The following is a 17,237-nucleotide window of genomic DNA, read 5'->3' on the forward strand; positions in this document are numbered from 1 at the left end:
AGTGTTATGAGAGAGACAGAGGCACTACAGAGCACCCTTAGGAACGTCCGCAGTATAAATAATCAATACAAAAATGGCAATATTTCTCTTAATCTTGATGAGCCCAAGGCATTCAGGAAATTCCCAGATCACCTAATCAAGGTGATGTTAAATCCCACCAGGGGCTGTTTTCCTATTACTAGAGATTTATACTCGTTTTCATTGACAAGGTAAAATGGATTAAGGAAACAGAGGCTGCTTTTCAGGAATTACATGAATGCCTGTGTTCTCTGCATATGGATTTTTACTTTATACTATACAACAATGAAAGGAATTATCGAATTACAGATTATAGAAGCAGACTCTAGTAAAGATTTGGAGGATACAGCATTCAGAGAAGCCAGCTGAACAAGCAGAGTTGCTTTTCTGCAGCTGCTTGATAAGTTGATGGCAATGTCCATAATATTATATAAACAGTGTTGTCAAGGAGGTGAATTTTTTTAAAGTTCCATTAAACAGTTGCTGACATTCTTCGTTTCCTAATTTAGTAGTCCTTTTAGCTTGGAAGTAAAGATACGTTAAGGTGGGGTTGCATGTAGGAAGCTAGTGCCTTATAAGTTAATATACTTTGGAGGGGGTGGGGACACAGGAAGTTAAAGCCATGATGTGATGGAATATCTCTTGTCCTCTATCTGGTTTTTTTTTTTTTTTTTACTACTAAATTTCTGTGCAACTGACAGTGTCTGCAGCTGAAACAACCTGCAGTGTGTGTCTAGAACGTGAGCCAGATTTCTGCTCTCATTTGGCAGAACTTGTTCACTATTCCAAAGGGTTAATGGAAACCTGTGACATGTCTCTAAAATACATGTCATGCATTGTTGTGGTTGTTTCCTGGTGAGAATCTGTTATGAATTTCCTGGCATTTTTAGATGTCTGCTGCTCACTTTATACTGAGCATTTCTAATCCCTCTGATTTGCTTGTGCTGCTGGCGCAGGGAAATATTTAGATCCTGGAACCTTTGCTTTCATGTTTTTATTTATAACTGTCATGGAAAAGCCAGAAAAAAGGAAATATTTCTGTTGTATGGGCATGGAGGATTATGGGCCTGATCCTACATTTCCTAGTGGCTATGGGAAAACTCCCATGACCTGCAGTCAGAGCAGGATCTGGAACCACAAGAGTAAAGGTTCATAGGCTAGGCACTCTCATCTGTTTGCTCAGCGAGTTACTACAACTTTGACTCATTTAAAAATATGTTTTCATATTTTATTTGACACCAGCTCTTTTCTTCAGGGCTTGTTTGTTTGGATGTGCCTTTTTGGGTCTATACAACTACTCTTTCATGCCCTCTAATGGCAGTCAGATGAAATTTACAATACAGTCTTTATGCTAAATAATTGTATTAAAAAGAAAGGGACTGTTAAAAATTACTTCCTCACTGACATTTTTATGCAAACACACACTTTATAAATTGTTTCCTTTATTCATGGAGAACAGTACAGACTTGCAACAAAATGCATTTCATTTTCTTATATTTTCAGAACTCAAAATATATGTTCTAACAGTCTCTTTTAGGATTGTACTTTATGGGCCAAATCCAGCCTAGTTTTTACCCCAGTTTTTTTCAACACAACAGGTGCATAATGCAGAGGGAGAACTTCAGTCCCTATGCTTAGGACAGCACAAGGATTGTCTTCCTCCACTGGGGCAGAAAGACACACCTGGCTTGTGGACCAAGATGGGTGTTCAGAGTGTGTCAAGAGATAGGTTGCACTCCATTAAGACAAGCAGGAGTAAGCATGCTCACCAACTCATGGGCGACTTCAAGGAGGCTTTTGAATGCTCTCCAAGGGTCATTTGGGTCTGTGTTCCTCAGGCATGACTTTGCCTCAATTTCTATAATATCTAGTTCTAGCAAGATGGATGATTTCTAGATAGAGCACTAGAATACTATTAATGTGGTTTAGTTTTAAAGGGTTGGTATATGTTGTCCTCAGGTCTCAGATTTGTTTGTCAGGTCTGATGGAAAACAGCAGTAGTTGCTTTTAAAGGCTGAAAATATGGATTTTTCCTTTAAGAGGAAATGATGGCAGTGCAATGCTTTGGAGAAAAAAAAAAGAGAAAGCAAGAGGTCAAACTTCTGATTTGTTACATACCTAGTTAGCAGGGGTGCGTGAAATGGGCTGTATTTGATTCAGATTTGGATTTGGCCTGAATTGGGGACAGTGGTTCGATTAATTCAGACCACTTTCCCCTATTTGACTCAGCCGAATCCAAAGATTTGATGCTGATTCAGAAAATCAGTGATTTGGCTATAGACATACTTTAATTTTTTTTTCTACATACCTTGAGGTACCAGGCATGGCTTATGAACACTATGATGGTGGGGTGGATGGGGCATCCCACAGGAACCTCAGTGGGGGGACTCCCTGCATGCTTAGCAGCAAACCCAGAAGTGGACTGGAAGTACTTCTGGTCCACTTCTGGGTCTGCTGCCAAGCATGCTGGGACCCCCCTGTGCTTCTGTGGGATGCTCCATCCACCCCACCATTGCAGCATTCACAAGCTGCACCTGGTACCGTGAGGTTTGTAGAAAAAACCTTTACAGCTGTGTCTATATCTGAATTGCCAAATCCTCTGAAACGATTCAGAGGCTTCCGACTTGATTTGGAGAGATTAAAGGGTCTCCTGATTCAATTTGAATTTGGACATTTGGCCACCGAATTGGGCCGAATCTCTGCTGAATCAGGGACCAAAGCTTCACAAAGACTTACTAGTTGGCTAGTGAGAGGGACCAGCTCTCTCTCAGTGGGGTAGATGTGGTCACGCATTGAAGGCCAGTTGGCACAAAATTTGGTATGAATTGAATGATTGGAAGTATTCTAAACCCAGATGCTCACATTTTGTCACATGCAGAGGATAACCTGCTATCATTTGCTGCCTTTCCAGTGTTTTACAAATAATTTTCTCAATCTTACTCTCATACCTCAGTTTAGGATTTCCTTGTTTGAGGGTGTCAACCAAGGCACAGTAGAGATAATAGAAAGGCTCTAAGGATTTTGCATTTTTCTGAAGCATTTGTTCTGCTTTAGTGCAGTCCAGGAAAACTGAGCTTTTATTTTCTATGTGGAGGTAGAGTTCCCCCCCATCAGAAGATTCTTTTTCATAAAAAGTATACACTACTTTCTTTAAGTCTAATGTGGGTGTCTGGGTTTTTGTCAGGAAGCAGTTGCTTGTATTTCCCTTACTACAGTTAGATTTTATTTTGCTTGTGGTCTTACTGCTGCATAAAGAAACGACTCATCACCAGCAATAAAAATACATAGACCACACATCCTAATACATATGATTTATATATGCATAATAAAATTGAGTAAACACAAACACCCATTATAATATTCAGAGCACCCTCTATTGGATGCAGGAAGGCACACTTTGTTAGATAATGGTGATGCTTTTATACCTTAACACACAGAAGGCTTGTTAAAATACTTAGATTTCCCAGGGCTTTAGCAAGGAAGCCATGGTATGGGAGAAAAAATGCCTAGAAGATTTAAACTTTGGAACACCTGAGGGAAAACTCTTCCATGATGCATGTTAAAGCAGCTTCAGGGCTCCTTTTATTCTTGCTGACCCTATAAATCCCCCTTGGGTTGATTAGATGAACAGACATGCCAAAGTATAGCAAGTTGTGGCCACCCTCCAACCACCCTTTGGAGAAATTAAGTGAGAAGGTGTAAATCCATTATAGTTAAAAGAATCCTTAGCTGCCCTTTTAGAAGAAGCTGTAGTAGAAGCCTGAGGTCTTTGTTGCTTTGTCTCCTGAGTCAGCTTCCTCCTGAAAATGATACATCGTTGTACTCATTCTACAAAAGAGCAAACTGACGTGAAGAGACTCTCAGAAGGTAATGCAGCATGATGGAAGTAGCTATTCTGATTAATAAGCAAGTTATCTATAGCTTGACCTTTCCTCTGTAGTCATCACTAGGCATGTCTACACGTGCTATTAATCTGATATTAAACTCTGGTGCAGTTTTGCTGGAATTTATTGCTCCTGGGCTCCACACTTACATAGACTGCAGCTCATTGAGCCAAGCTGGAGCAGCCCCAGCTGGCAGAGAGTCAGCCTGCCAGTCCAGGGCTCCTCTGACCCAGCTCAATGTGCTATAGAGGGGCTGGCTGTGATATAAGGGTGCTCCAATGTGGGGCTAGCCAGCTGCCAGCCTCTGCCCTGAAGCACTGTTGTGCCCCAGCCAGCCCCATTAGTGTCTACATGTGCATTGTGGTACACTAAATAACACCACTGCAGGACAGTACTTGTTTTTACAAGTACTAACCTAGTTGGCATTTATTAGTTTACTGTAACCTAATAGGGCTACATGTGTAGATGCTGAGAACTTACTGTGAGCTAATTAAGCAATTCCACAGTAAACGTCCTGTGTAGACATGCTCGCTGGATGTGTCTACACATGCAATTAATGTGAAGCAATAAACTCTGGAGCAGTCTGAGTCAGAGTAAACTGCTCCTGGGCTCAGCACCTACATGTACACCTGGGACAGCAACAATTTAAGCTGGGGCAGAGCAGGTCCCAGTTGGCAGGGGACATGGGGGCTCAGTTCAAGGCTCCAGGTGGCAGTGTCAGGTGGCAGAAGGTCTGGCTGGTGCATGAGAGTGCTGAAAGTGCAGAGCCATGTGGCTGGGTGCCAGGCAGGAGTCTGGCCTCAGCTGGCTGGGCTGACCAGGCACAATTTACGCTTGTGGTCAGTGTCTATATGTGTGTTTAACTGCAGTAATTACCCCAGCAAATTAGTTTACTACAGCCTAATACTGTTACACATGTAGACAGTGATGCTTTACTGTGCAGCTAATTAGTCTACTCATGTGTAGACATGGGCAGTACTGTCTTATTTCTGACCTCTAAGTTTCACTGCCATATTTTCCTATTTTTAAAAAGGGAATAAGTGTTTAGAGGATTCATTTGTATTCTAATAGCAGAGAGTAAAAGAAAGCATTTGACCTAAACCAGTGTAGCTTCAAATTCTAGTTGCATCTGTGAATCTAAAACTGTTCACTTAAAAATGGGATTCCATATTTTTAAATGGGTATCAATATTATTTTGCTCAGTTCAGATATTCAAGATTGTTTCTCTTCACCGGTGGAGTTCAAGTTATTCCACTTTGTAATGGAATCCTACCCCTTCCAAATATATCCCTCCAGCCCTTGCAATATCACACCATTTATGCAGAGAGCTACACATACACAAGTGGATGCCGCTTTTGTGAAAATGGGACCCACATCCTTCTACAGATGTTGCAAATATGCACTATAGTTCTCTTTAAAAGATCACTGAAATCAATGGCTTCTGAGCATGGTTTGGATCAAGAACCTAGTGACAAATTCATGAAAAAAGCTGTTGTTGAACATTCTAAGCATGTCTATGTACAATGTAATCCCCACACTGCTAAATACACCAGGTGCACGTCTAAGATTGCAGTGATTTTGATAGCATGTTATTGGATGATGGTGGCAGAGAAAGCATGGAAGACTGTTACCTTTAAGCACATTTTGTGAGCACACTAGATGAATTTACACTCCTATTAACTTTCCTCTTGCTTTATATGAAGACTTTATAAAAATTTAATATTTTGACAAGAAGTATGTGCTTCAATTAAACTCTGACAGAATCAATTGCTGTGCTTTGCTGGAGTAATGAAAACAGGATTTGTATTTGAAATTCCTGATAAAGATGTGAAAGCAGTGTTTTGAGGGTTTTTCTTCTGTAACAGCTTTATTTTAAAAAACAAATAATAAAAATCAAAGCCTACTTTTTCTTTCAAATCTACTGAGGTTAAAATAGATTAATCTTCACATAGTTCTTACTGAATATTGGAAAGTTGAACACGTTCTCTTTAGAACAGCAGGTGAAAAAGCAAAGAAAACACAATTTAATTATGGCAGCAGCATTAGCTCTGGACTAGTTACAGACATATAAGAGTTTCTCTTCAAAATGTTTTGGATTTGGAATTTTCACTTGTGGCCAGATTCTCCAAGGGCTGAAAGCTCTGGTATAATCACAGAATGGAAACTAAATACCTTTGGGCACTTTAACATGTGCTCTGGGGGTGGAGGAGGTGGTGCTTTAATTAGAGTTGAGACATGACTTTGCCTCAAGTTCTGAGAGCCACTCTAATTAAAGCACTGCTGTGTTTCCTATATTAGCATCCCTATGCTTAAAAAAAGTGCCTGGGCCACTTGAACTAAGGCAATTACCATGCTCCAGCAGACTCGATTAATTGAGTCTGCTCTGACATGCTGGAATTTCAGTACATCGGAGCAGCCTCCATGCTTGTGTATAGATGCCCCTTCTGTTTAAAACCTGAACATTTAAAAATATAAAATTAAGGAAGCAAACAAAAAACCATAGGTTCATTTTATTGATAATTCATTATTTCATTATATCTTATCTTATCTAAATTGGATGCTTATCTTGCTGGGATCCTATAACCCCAGCTGTCTTCCTGCCCTTTGGGCAGGGGGCTGGACTCAATGATCTCCCGAGGTCCCTTCCAGCCCTGATGTCTATGAAATCTATAAAATCATATTCTTTTACTTACTATTTAATAACAAGGATGTGACATTTCTATGGCATCCATTACTGTCAGGAAGGATAAGTCAAATTACTCTATTGAAGTCACTGGACCTTCACAGTTAATAAATTTAGAATCTGGTCCTGGAAGTCATGCCCACTGGGGAGGATTAGATCCACAACAGGAATTTAGGGATAACAATACAACATTTAACTCTGAAATGTCTAGGAATCCAGATTCAGTTTCCTCCCCTTGCTTAGAGGTATTCAAAGCAACAGCTCCTACTTCTGTACCATCCCCTAATCCAGGGGTGGCCAACCTGCAGCATGTGTGGCATACAGCAGACCAGGGTAAGGAGAGGCAGCACTGCAACAGATAGGCTAGAAGGCAGAAAACAAAGCAGCAAACAGGGCAGGGAGAACAGGGCAAGAAGCAGAAAGCAAAGTAGCAGATCCAACAGGGAGTTCAAAGCAGGGAACAGAAAGCAGAGTGGCTCATCACACAGGGGAATGAGGATTGGAGTGGTACTTGGGGATGGTGCCTTAATTAGAATCTGGAGTAATGGGGGTAAAGGACATTTTCTACTTTTTCCATTAAGTCTTCTCTAGAGAAACAAATTCAGAATTAATTGGGATTGAATGAGGACACAGGGTGAATATGATAGATATTGGCAAGAGGAATCTGGGTTCCTGGTCCTCCAGTAAAGAGTGCTCATACACTTTACATTAAATGGTCACTGGGAAAAAAAATCAAATGGTCATTGGAGGAGGTACCAGAAGTTAGGTCTCCTGGGGTACAGACAGAAGTGCAGCTCCCAGATGTAACTCAGAATGATTTTTGCAAAGTGTTCTGAGTTACAACTTTACCTGAGACCAAACAGAAGTTCACTGTTGATTTGTGGGGGAACAGGGGGGGATTCTAGCTGGGAACCTGCAGCCAGTTTCTCTTGGCAACGGCCAGGGCTCTTTGCTAGTGCTTGCTGTTTTCAGAATGGGAGGGGGGAAAGGCAGCCGAGGGAGCTCATTCTTGGACCTCACCAGCTGGTGCTGAAGAGTGGGGTGAGGGAATTTGAGCGCCCCCCCACATCAGGGAGGCTCCAATTATGGGGGATGCTGAAACCCCCCTAGACTGAACTCCCTCACCTCTCTTTGCCCCTCCCATTCTGAAAATAGTGACAGACTGGGAGCTCCACAGAAACAAGTTACATCAGATAAAGATGTCTTTATCTGATACTTCATGCAATGAGGGGTCAGCTTTTCACCCAACTGGCCATTTCTGAAGCTGTCTGCAGCTGTGCACTTGTGTTTGGTCACTGCTATAAATCGCTTTCTGTGGCCAGATTGGGCAAAAGTTGTCATTTCTGTCTGCTGCTTCCTTGGTGAGCAGTATAACTATTAGGCTACACAGTCATGCCCCTTCTCTCCAGCCTAATAAATCTTGAGTCCTTTTAGATACATTGACACAGCTTCATCAGAAGACATGAGGGATGAAGACAGAAGTGACAATTTTCATTCGATCTGACAGAAAGCTGTCTATAGTCATGACTAAACACAAGTGCACGGAAGTTGACTGCTTAAAAATGACTGATTGGGTGAAAGTATGATCTTGTCATTGCTTGAGGGTTCAGATGAAGATGTTTCAAAACATAGTGTCTTCTATAACTTATGTCTGCATTTCCTGCCAGCCTGTCACTCTTTTCAGAATGGGAGGAGGAAAAGGCAGGAGAGAGAGTTTGGGTTGGGTTTTTTTCAGAGGGTGCTGGAGGGTGATGATGGTGTATTGGAGCCCCCTCCCATCTTTGGGGGGGGGGCTCCAGTACACGAACACCACCCCCCAGCATTGGCTGGGGAACCCCTAAAATCAGCTCCCTCTACTCCTTTTCCCTCCTCCCATTCTGAAAACAGGGACAGTCTGGGAGGGAGGAAGGGCCATTGCCAGGGGAAACTGGCTGCAAGCTCCCAGCTACAACTAGATTCTCCTCCCCCCTGGAGCCAACGGTGAACTTCTGTTTGGGTGGTGGGATTGTTGTACCTCAGAATGCTTCCTGCAACGCATTCTGAGATATAGCAGGGAGCTGGACTTCTCTCTGCACCTGAAGGGTGTCCACCTCCTCAAATACTGAATAGCCTCATGTTAGGGAACTTTCTAGCTAGCTGGGAGATGAAGATTTGAATCCTCTCAGGTATAAGAGGGGACTGAACCTGGACCTCTCATTTCTTGCATAAATATTCTAAGGTATTTTGTAGGTGGAGGAACATCTCTGGGGGTGGGGGAGGGATATTCACAAGCATCTAGATAAAAGAAACACTTAATTTCTGAAAAATCCTACTAAGCTCCTGTCTCTAAGTAAGCCACAGTTCTTAACAGCTTTGAAAATTTGGCCTTAAGTCCATACTGACACCCTTGACCCTAGTTAATTGATTGCCAAGTAATCTGAGATAGTTGACATGTTTACAGAGACTGGTCTAGACACCACCCCACAGACTAACTTTACTTTGGAGCAAATATTTTACTGAATCTCCAGGCTAACTTTGTGAGCAGGCTAAATATCTTAAGATAACTTTAGGACCACATCTAACAAGGACTTAGATACCAAAACAGAACTTAAGTTGAACTTAGACATCCAAAGTCCAAAACTGAGATCTGCTCCCCTGCTGTGGGAACCTTTTAATCCTGGAGGCACCTCAACTCACTGGGCATCTCCCTATTTGACCCTGAAAGTTCTCTGTGTGTCTAGAGTTCTACTTCTGCCTGTGCACAGAACTGGCCAAATTTAAGCAGGTCTGCCTAAATCCAATTGAGATCCAAGAACCAGGGAGAATGTAATTTAATCCCTCAGTGAGAGTCTGATCCAGTAAGCATGTTCAGAACACACCTATCATAACATTCAGATAAAAACCTCTCACCAAATGCAGTTGTAGTTACTTGTTTTTGAAATTTGGTCTAGTTGTTAGAGCATTCATCTAGGATGATTTCAATGCTCACCTTAGACTGATATCTTTGCTGTCCTAACCATCAGGCTTCCCTCCTGTTGAAGTTATGCCCATATGGAGAAAAAACTGCAAGGCTGTCGTTCTTTCATATGGCTTTCAGTGCAAAAGGTATTTTCACAGTTTTAATACCAAATTCCCCAACCAGACAAATACCCTGCTGGAAAGTGAGTGTAACTCCAGGATGTCACCCCAAATTTGTGTCTGGGGCAGGATGTTGTTATGGTTTGGTCAGGGTTTCTACAGTTGCAACCAGTCAAGGTTTTTAGGTACCACTTGCATACCAGGTGGCAACACCGGCTATGTCCAGTGTGTATCTTATTAAGGGTTGTCAGCATGTTCCATGGATGGGTGAAGACCATTTGTTGCATTTGTTAGGTCAGAAACAAGGTGTTTATTTGGGAAAGTATTTTCTGCCCTAGCTTTCCTCCAAGATTCATCAGTGTTCTAATATAGAAGGTGCTCAGTTCATGTCCAAAAAGGTTTTCATGAAATCATGTGACAAGTTGGGAGATCTTGTAGGTCTCTCTGGATGAGAAGGTCTGCATTATGATTGATATGCATTATTTCTTTGTGTGTTGCTGCATCCCATTGAATGGAGAATTGAGTAATGTTTAAAAATACTGGTAGCCACTGTTCTAGAGTTGATATCAAAGTTCCAGAGATAGTCCTCATTACTGAACTCTATTACTGAATAGATTTGTGTTTGGATGAGTTTGGTATGTCAACTTGAGGCCCAGATGGGTGCACAGTACTCAGCTGTTGAGAAGACTAGGGCTATGGCAGATGTACAGAGAATGGCGAGTTTTGCACCCCAGCTTGTGCTGGAGAGCTTTCGGATGATGTTCACTTGTGCCTTTGTTTTCATGGAAGTCTTTCAGAGGTGATAATGGTAGGTTAGGGAGTGGTCAAGGGTCACCCCCAGATAGGTAGAAGTTGGGTCGTGATGTATTTTTCTCCACAAAAGGTGATGTTGAGGGTGTTATGTGCCTTGTGAATGTCAAGATGGAATGCAGAAATGATGGACTTGGTTGAATTTGGTCACAGTCTCCACTTTATTAATAATGGCTGAATACTTTCTTAGGTCAGAATTCAGTGTGGCTTCAATATCCTGAAAAGATTTTGCTTGTGTGGTCAAAGTGATATTGTCAGTATAGATATATTTCCATAATGATTTATAGGGATATTACTTACATAGATGTTAAAAAGTATTGGTGCCAGAGCACTACCCTGTGGAAAACCATTGTTAAGTATTTTTGGAGTGCTGACCTTTTCCTATAAGTAGACCTTCATCCTTCTGTTGCTCATCAAAGTCCACAGCAGCAAAAGTAATTTGGTACATAGTAGCAACAGGGACACTTTGAGCATCAGTCCGTGTTTCCACATGGTATCACAGGCCGACGAAAGATCTATGAAGGCAGCCCCAGTCTTGAGCTTGTGTTGAAAACCAGCCTTGATGTTTGTAGTGATGGCAAGGACTTGTTCACAGCAGCTATGATGGGGTCTAAAGCCAGCCTGTTTTTGGGGGAGTAATAGGTTAATAGTAGGGCTAATTCTAAGAAAGATGGGCCACTCCAGGAGCTTAAAGGTTGTGCAGAGTAAACAGATAGGCCTATAGCTCCCAGGGTCTTATACTGGCTTTCCTGGTTTTAGCAGGGCTATCAGTATTGCCTTACACCAGATTTGTGGAATATGGCTGCTCTCCATCACAGTTGAAAAGAGACCCAGAAGGCATTGTTTTGCCAATGGGCCAAGATAGTGGATGAATTCCGGTCGAAAACCATTTTTCCTAGCAGCTTTGCCCTTTGTGGATGCTAGACCAGTATCCAGCAAGAGTGAAATGGTATGACAATGGAGTGGACTTTGGACAATTTGGAGAGGACTTTGGACAATTTGCCATTGTCTCTCTGAGTTTTTTCTTTATTTTCTGTTTGTGTCATTTATCAAGGGATCCCTTTGAGTTGGCCATCAATTTGGCAGTGACAGCATTTGTGCTGACAAGCAAGTTAGCTGCCTCTTCTGGGTTTGATGCTCCAAGTTTCATCAGGAGGCTCCGGGCCTGCTGGCTGGAGTATGTAAAGTCTATGAATTCCATGCAGTCTAGCCAGTTTTGTTGTCTACAGGTATCCAAAGATTCAAGTAGTGCTGTGGCTGTTGCTGGGTCTTCAGATATTTGATATTGTTGGAAAATGACTTCATAGTCACAGCTCCAACAAGGGATGTACTGGTTTCTGAAACCTCAGGGGATGCTCTTCTTAGCTGCAGGGTCAGGAAATGTATGAGGGTAATGATATGAATTTTGGGGAGCATTGAGCGGGCAGCTGAATGAAGGCATTTTTTCTGTGTCTCAGCAGAACTGGTCAAAAGGCAGAATGATGTATTAAGACTAAGCTTGCAAATGCTTAGGCAAGTGGTTTTCTAAACAAAGTAGTGTTAGAGTCCGTTATGTAAGAAGAGCAAGATGCAGCCCACCAGCTATCATCAGGAGATAAGACAGAAGCCAGACCTTGGAGACGGTGCTGAATTCAGCAAAGAACAAGAAGTAACCAGCAAGTGACCAAAAGTACCCGAGTTCATGGCCTTACACATACGCTTTTAGCAGAGAAGCATGTAAATGAATGGAATGCATAGGAATCCATGTTAATGAAGTAAACAGTAAACAGAGGAGGAGCTTGAAATGGGAGGAGAAATGGGTGGAACAGGAGGAGGGACGAAGGCAGGAAAATGTTAATGAATATGAGCCAAGGTGTGTAAAATGTAAAAAAAAGCTATTGTTCAGTGCGGCTCCAGGTTTGTTGTCTTTTTGGGAGCTAGTCCGAAGCTGTCTCCATTCTGAATGAAGCTGTCGTGAGCAATGTGTACTGGTATTTGCTCCCTGCTTGCTCTGGCTAATGAGTAACAGAATCCATGAGCAATTGGATCGTTGTCTCCCCAGTCATTGGATGCCGCATGGAGTCAAGGTCTAACAAAATGATTGTACTGTTTTGGTGTTGGGCAATGCAGTAGACAGTTGTATTGGGACACCTTTACTATCTGAGAAGACAAGGGTGAGGTCAGGGTTGTATTCCCATCTTGCTGATCAAAATGTTGGACAATGTTTAGCATCATACACAAGGTGAACATCCTGAGCCGACATCTAGTCTATCAGAGTTTCCCCACTGTTGTCATTTAAATTGTAGCCCCATTCAGTATGGTGACTGTTAAAGTCTCCCATGTATATATACGGAGCCCCTGTTTAGCATTCTTAATTGGGTCCTAAAAAACTGAGCGTTAAGTGGAATAGCATTAAGTGAAAACCATTTTCCCATAAGAATTAATGTAAATAAATATAATTCATTACCAGAATGTCCAGCAGCTGCAATGTGAGTACCTGGTAGCTCAGGGCCAGCTTGGCCGGTGCCATGCCATTGCTGCCCATCTGGGCTTAGGCCATGAAGGCGGTACTGTTGTTCCCTTCCATGCTTGGCAGTGGGGGGGTGTTCACAGCCACAGTTGTGGTCACTCCGGGCTGCGGGAGCGAGGTGCAGCATAAGTCATAAGTCATAACATGAGTCATAGCCCTGCTGTGCCTGGCCCGGCCATGGGTGGACTAAACTGTACAATAAGGCTGCACACCACTGACACACTGTGGCACTAGCGTATGCTCCCTGCTTGATGCCCATGAGCGTTGTAATGAAGCTCGCTGAGCGCTAAGTGGAATCAGGTATGAATGGAAAATGAACATTATGGTGAAATAGCGCTAAGCGAAACAGAGTTAAGGGGGGATTACCTGTAGTTTGATGTTGTGGCAGTGGGAAAGCTGGATTAGGCCATTCTTCACTGGGGGGGTTGTAAATGTTGATAATTGTCAGCTCATCAGTCTTAATAGCTTTTGTAGCAGTGCCTCTGTTCTGTGGTTGGGATTGTGATATAGTTGGCAATTTCATCTTTCACATAGCTTGCCAGGCCATATTTTGCATGATGTAGGGTTGTGGCAAGCTTATAGCTGTAGATCTTATAGTAGCATGCTTGCTGTTCATTAGCAACATGAATTTCCTGTAAAGTGAGAACAACAATGTTGCTGGTTCTCAGCATCTTTCTTAGGTAGTCAAATTTAGCCCATGCCAGACCTTCAACATTCAGTTGACAGATCTGTGTTCCAGGGTTTAATCTTTCGGGTGCTTGGTCTTGAAAGGGATTGTTGTAACCACTTCAATTTTGAGTTTTGTTCTATTGACCAGGAGGCCTGTTGAAGACATAGGGTGGATGGTGACAGCCTTCTTGTGGCCCACCTTGTTAAGCAGTTTCATGACTTCTTGAATTCCTTGAATTTCTGAATGTTTGAATTCCTGGGTATTCAATGAATGTCACTAAAATTGCAATTGAATGCCTTCAAATGGCAGCACACAAGAATGAGCATAACTGTGTATGGCACCCCTTTGGTGAGGGGGGAAGGTTCCAGGTCCTAGGCGTTTTGATTTTTGCTGTAGGATCAGAGAACTAAAAACTAAGGACTACAGTGACTATTTGTAAGCGATTAAGTCCTTTATTGGATCTTGCCCAAGTGTAGACAAGCTCTTTGTTTCCATAATAATTTTACTGCCTCTCAACATCAACAAAGAAATTGATATTGGCCTGAAAAAGCAAAAATATTTCTAAAAATGGTAAGGCCATTTTGGAAAGCTTGTTTAATGAATTATGGAAATCCTCCAGAACCAAGAAGTGTCACTGGAGGGCAGAAGTTTCTCTAATGCCCGTCATTTTGTATCTAACCTCCCACTTCCAGATAAAGAAAAATAATTCCAACAATAAGGGAGGTCCAGGAAGTTTTGCCTCTCTGGACTTCATCAGATTACCTGTGCTGCAGAGAAATAAAAATTATGATTTGACTCTTATTATTTTAAATGTTATTAACGTTTTAAATAGTCACATCAGTGTGGGCCATCAGGAATGATGAGTTAATTTGGCCTCACTGGCAGCTATAAAGATTGCACTGGGAAGGAGAAAAAGAGCCAGCTAAAAAGAGAAGTGTTTTCCTCAGTGCTTGGAGTGTGAGGAGTTAATAAATAAAAAGGAAGAAAACTAACCCATACCTTACATTAACCACACCAATGTGGCTACCTGGTAGATATTTCACAGTTTCTCAACTTGTACTGCATATTAAGATCTAACGCCCTGCAATATTTGGGAAGTGTGTAGGATGCTTAGGGATTGGAAAGAGTAGAATCCTTCCTGCCTATTGGTCTCCTAAGTCTTGCAGGAGTTCAGGTTTGCTCATTTTAAAAGATTTGTTTCCCCCTTGAAGATTCAAGAGGATCACATCCTACTTGTTATTTGGTTTGGCAGAGGCTGACGAGCTAATTGTGGCTGTTGAAGCTGGGCAGGTCTATTTAAGTTCTTTTGAAGCCAAGTTCAGAAGTGAAGCTGGATGGTGGGAGGTGGAGGGTTGCTGCTGAGGCTGTCTGCCTTAAATTTCATGAAGTTTGAGCTTTCTGCTGTGAGGGGGTGTTGGGTAGAGCTTGGTGTGATTCCTTACCCTTGTTAAATGAAATTGCTAAAGCTCAACAGGGAGTTGACTGTAACCCCCTACAATTTGAAGGCATTGGGCTCTCCTGCCACATAATTGAGGTTTGAGCATTAGTTATGTTTCTTTCTCCAGACTGCAAAAAGAATAGGATATTTCAGTCTATACCATCTATAGACACAGTCCCCTCCTAAGGAGTTTTAGTTGCATTTTACAAGTATTAGTACAAGAAATACTAAGTAATTCCTCAGGGAAATAAAACAAACAAAAAAGTGTTGTTACAGTGTAGGTCAGGCTGAGAGCAATCAGGACTTTTATACAAATACTGTAAAAATCTCTAATCTTCTCCCGTCCCGTCCTCTGGGAAGGAGGTTGTGGGCAGAAGAGGTGAGAGAGTGAGTGAGAGAGGGAGATTTAGTATTTAGTTAGTGATACCCCGAGCAAATCAGAAGCTGATATGTTACCCCCATAGCAAACAGTTTCATTTGATTAGTAACCATGGAAGGAAGAAACTTTACTGTTATAAAGTGGGTGTACTGAGTTTGGCCCTTGGTGGGCATTTATCCTTCACAGAAAGGGGGAAAAAACCCCCAAACAACCTTTTGCAACTTCATTATTAGGCAATTAGCTTTTTGAGGCAGTCCTATTAACGTTTGATCTTGTGATGTTCTGAGAGTTTTCAGAACCTAACTGGAGATGCACTTTGTTGAAATTTTAACAGAGACATCATTTCTCCAAAATGTTCACTAGATATTAGCATTAATTAATTAATACTAATTAATTAGTATTATAAAATACAAAAACAAAGGGAATGAAACCACTCTGAACAAGGATGTTTCTAGCATTAGTGAGTGAACTAGTTGTATTAATTTAAGTACAATTCAGTGTATAAATGTAAGCTGTGTTGAATCGGCTCCAGAATCATTATGGTTAGCCTTGCCTCCATATTAGCACTCCTGAAAACTGTCTTGGATCCCTCTGTGTATTTACTCGATGGGTGCAGACAGAAGTGCAGCTCCCAGCTGTAACTCAGAATGATTTTTGCAAAGTGTTCTGAGTTACGTTATGCCCGACCAAACAGAAGTTCACTGATGGTTCTGGGGGGAATGGAATCTAGCTTCCATTGGGAGCCTGCAGCCAGGTTCTCATAGCAATGGCCGGGGTTGTCTGCGAGTGCTCGCTGCTTTCAGACTGGGAGGGGGAAAGGCAGCAGAAGGAGCTCATTTTTTGGGGAGCTGGGAGCTCCATAGAGACGAGTTACAAAAGATGCTACATTTTGAAACCTGTTTATCTGATACCTCATGCAGTGAAGGGTCATATTTTCACCTGATTGGCTATTTTTGAAGCTGTCTGGAGCCATGCAGTTGTGTTTGGTTACAGCTATAAACTGCTTTCTGTGGCTAGATTGGGCAAAAATTGTCACTTCTGTCTGCACCCTATGATAAATCATTCTGGTTCATCTTGGAACAGTTTTTACCTTGTTTGCTGTTAAGCTGAGTCTAATATATTCCAGACAGTTCTTAAAATATTCCCAAACTGATATAAACTTTTACATGTGTGTGAAGTGTTTTACAGACTTTTTTAAAACCAGTTTTTGAAATAGGCTAAATATTTAGAGTGATACTTTTCTCAGGTATAGGCTTAAGAGCATTCCATTCCTTCTAAATTGTAGTTTTCAGTCTGTTGACTTTTATGATGTGCTTATTGCTGGCTAGCCAATCATGACAGGCTCCTCCAGGGAGTAGACAATACCTGACCTGAACAGGCTAACTTTAAAACAAAGTAAAAATATGCCCCACCTTCCAGCCTTTATACTCTTCAGCCATATTACGGGAAAAGGACACAATTCCATTTCCTCTCTCTTGTTAGGATGCTTTTCAATAAAGTTATGACTGAAATACCAAATTACAAATGCCAGGATAGTTGAGATAACCAGGCATTCTGGCCATTTTCCATTGTGTCTTCTACTTTAAAGGTTGTAGAAGTATTTCTAGGAATTTTCGTTTTGACATGTAAGACATGACATCATTTAAACATGAATTTTGCCAGAAATGAGAGAGCATATAATATAAATATAACATATGCAGACATTGGTGTTTCTCCTCCTTTGTGGGCACAACTAAACATTCCTCTTTTAAGCAGACTTAGCCTAAAATTGCCATTTTAAGGAGCATTA

This window comes from Crocodylus porosus, unplaced genomic scaffold, assembly GCF_001723895.1.
Source record: "Crocodylus porosus isolate Cpor-Errol unplaced genomic scaffold, CroPor_comp1, whole genome shotgun sequence".
Lineage (NCBI taxonomy): Eukaryota > Metazoa > Chordata > Crocodylia > Crocodylidae > Crocodylus > Crocodylus porosus.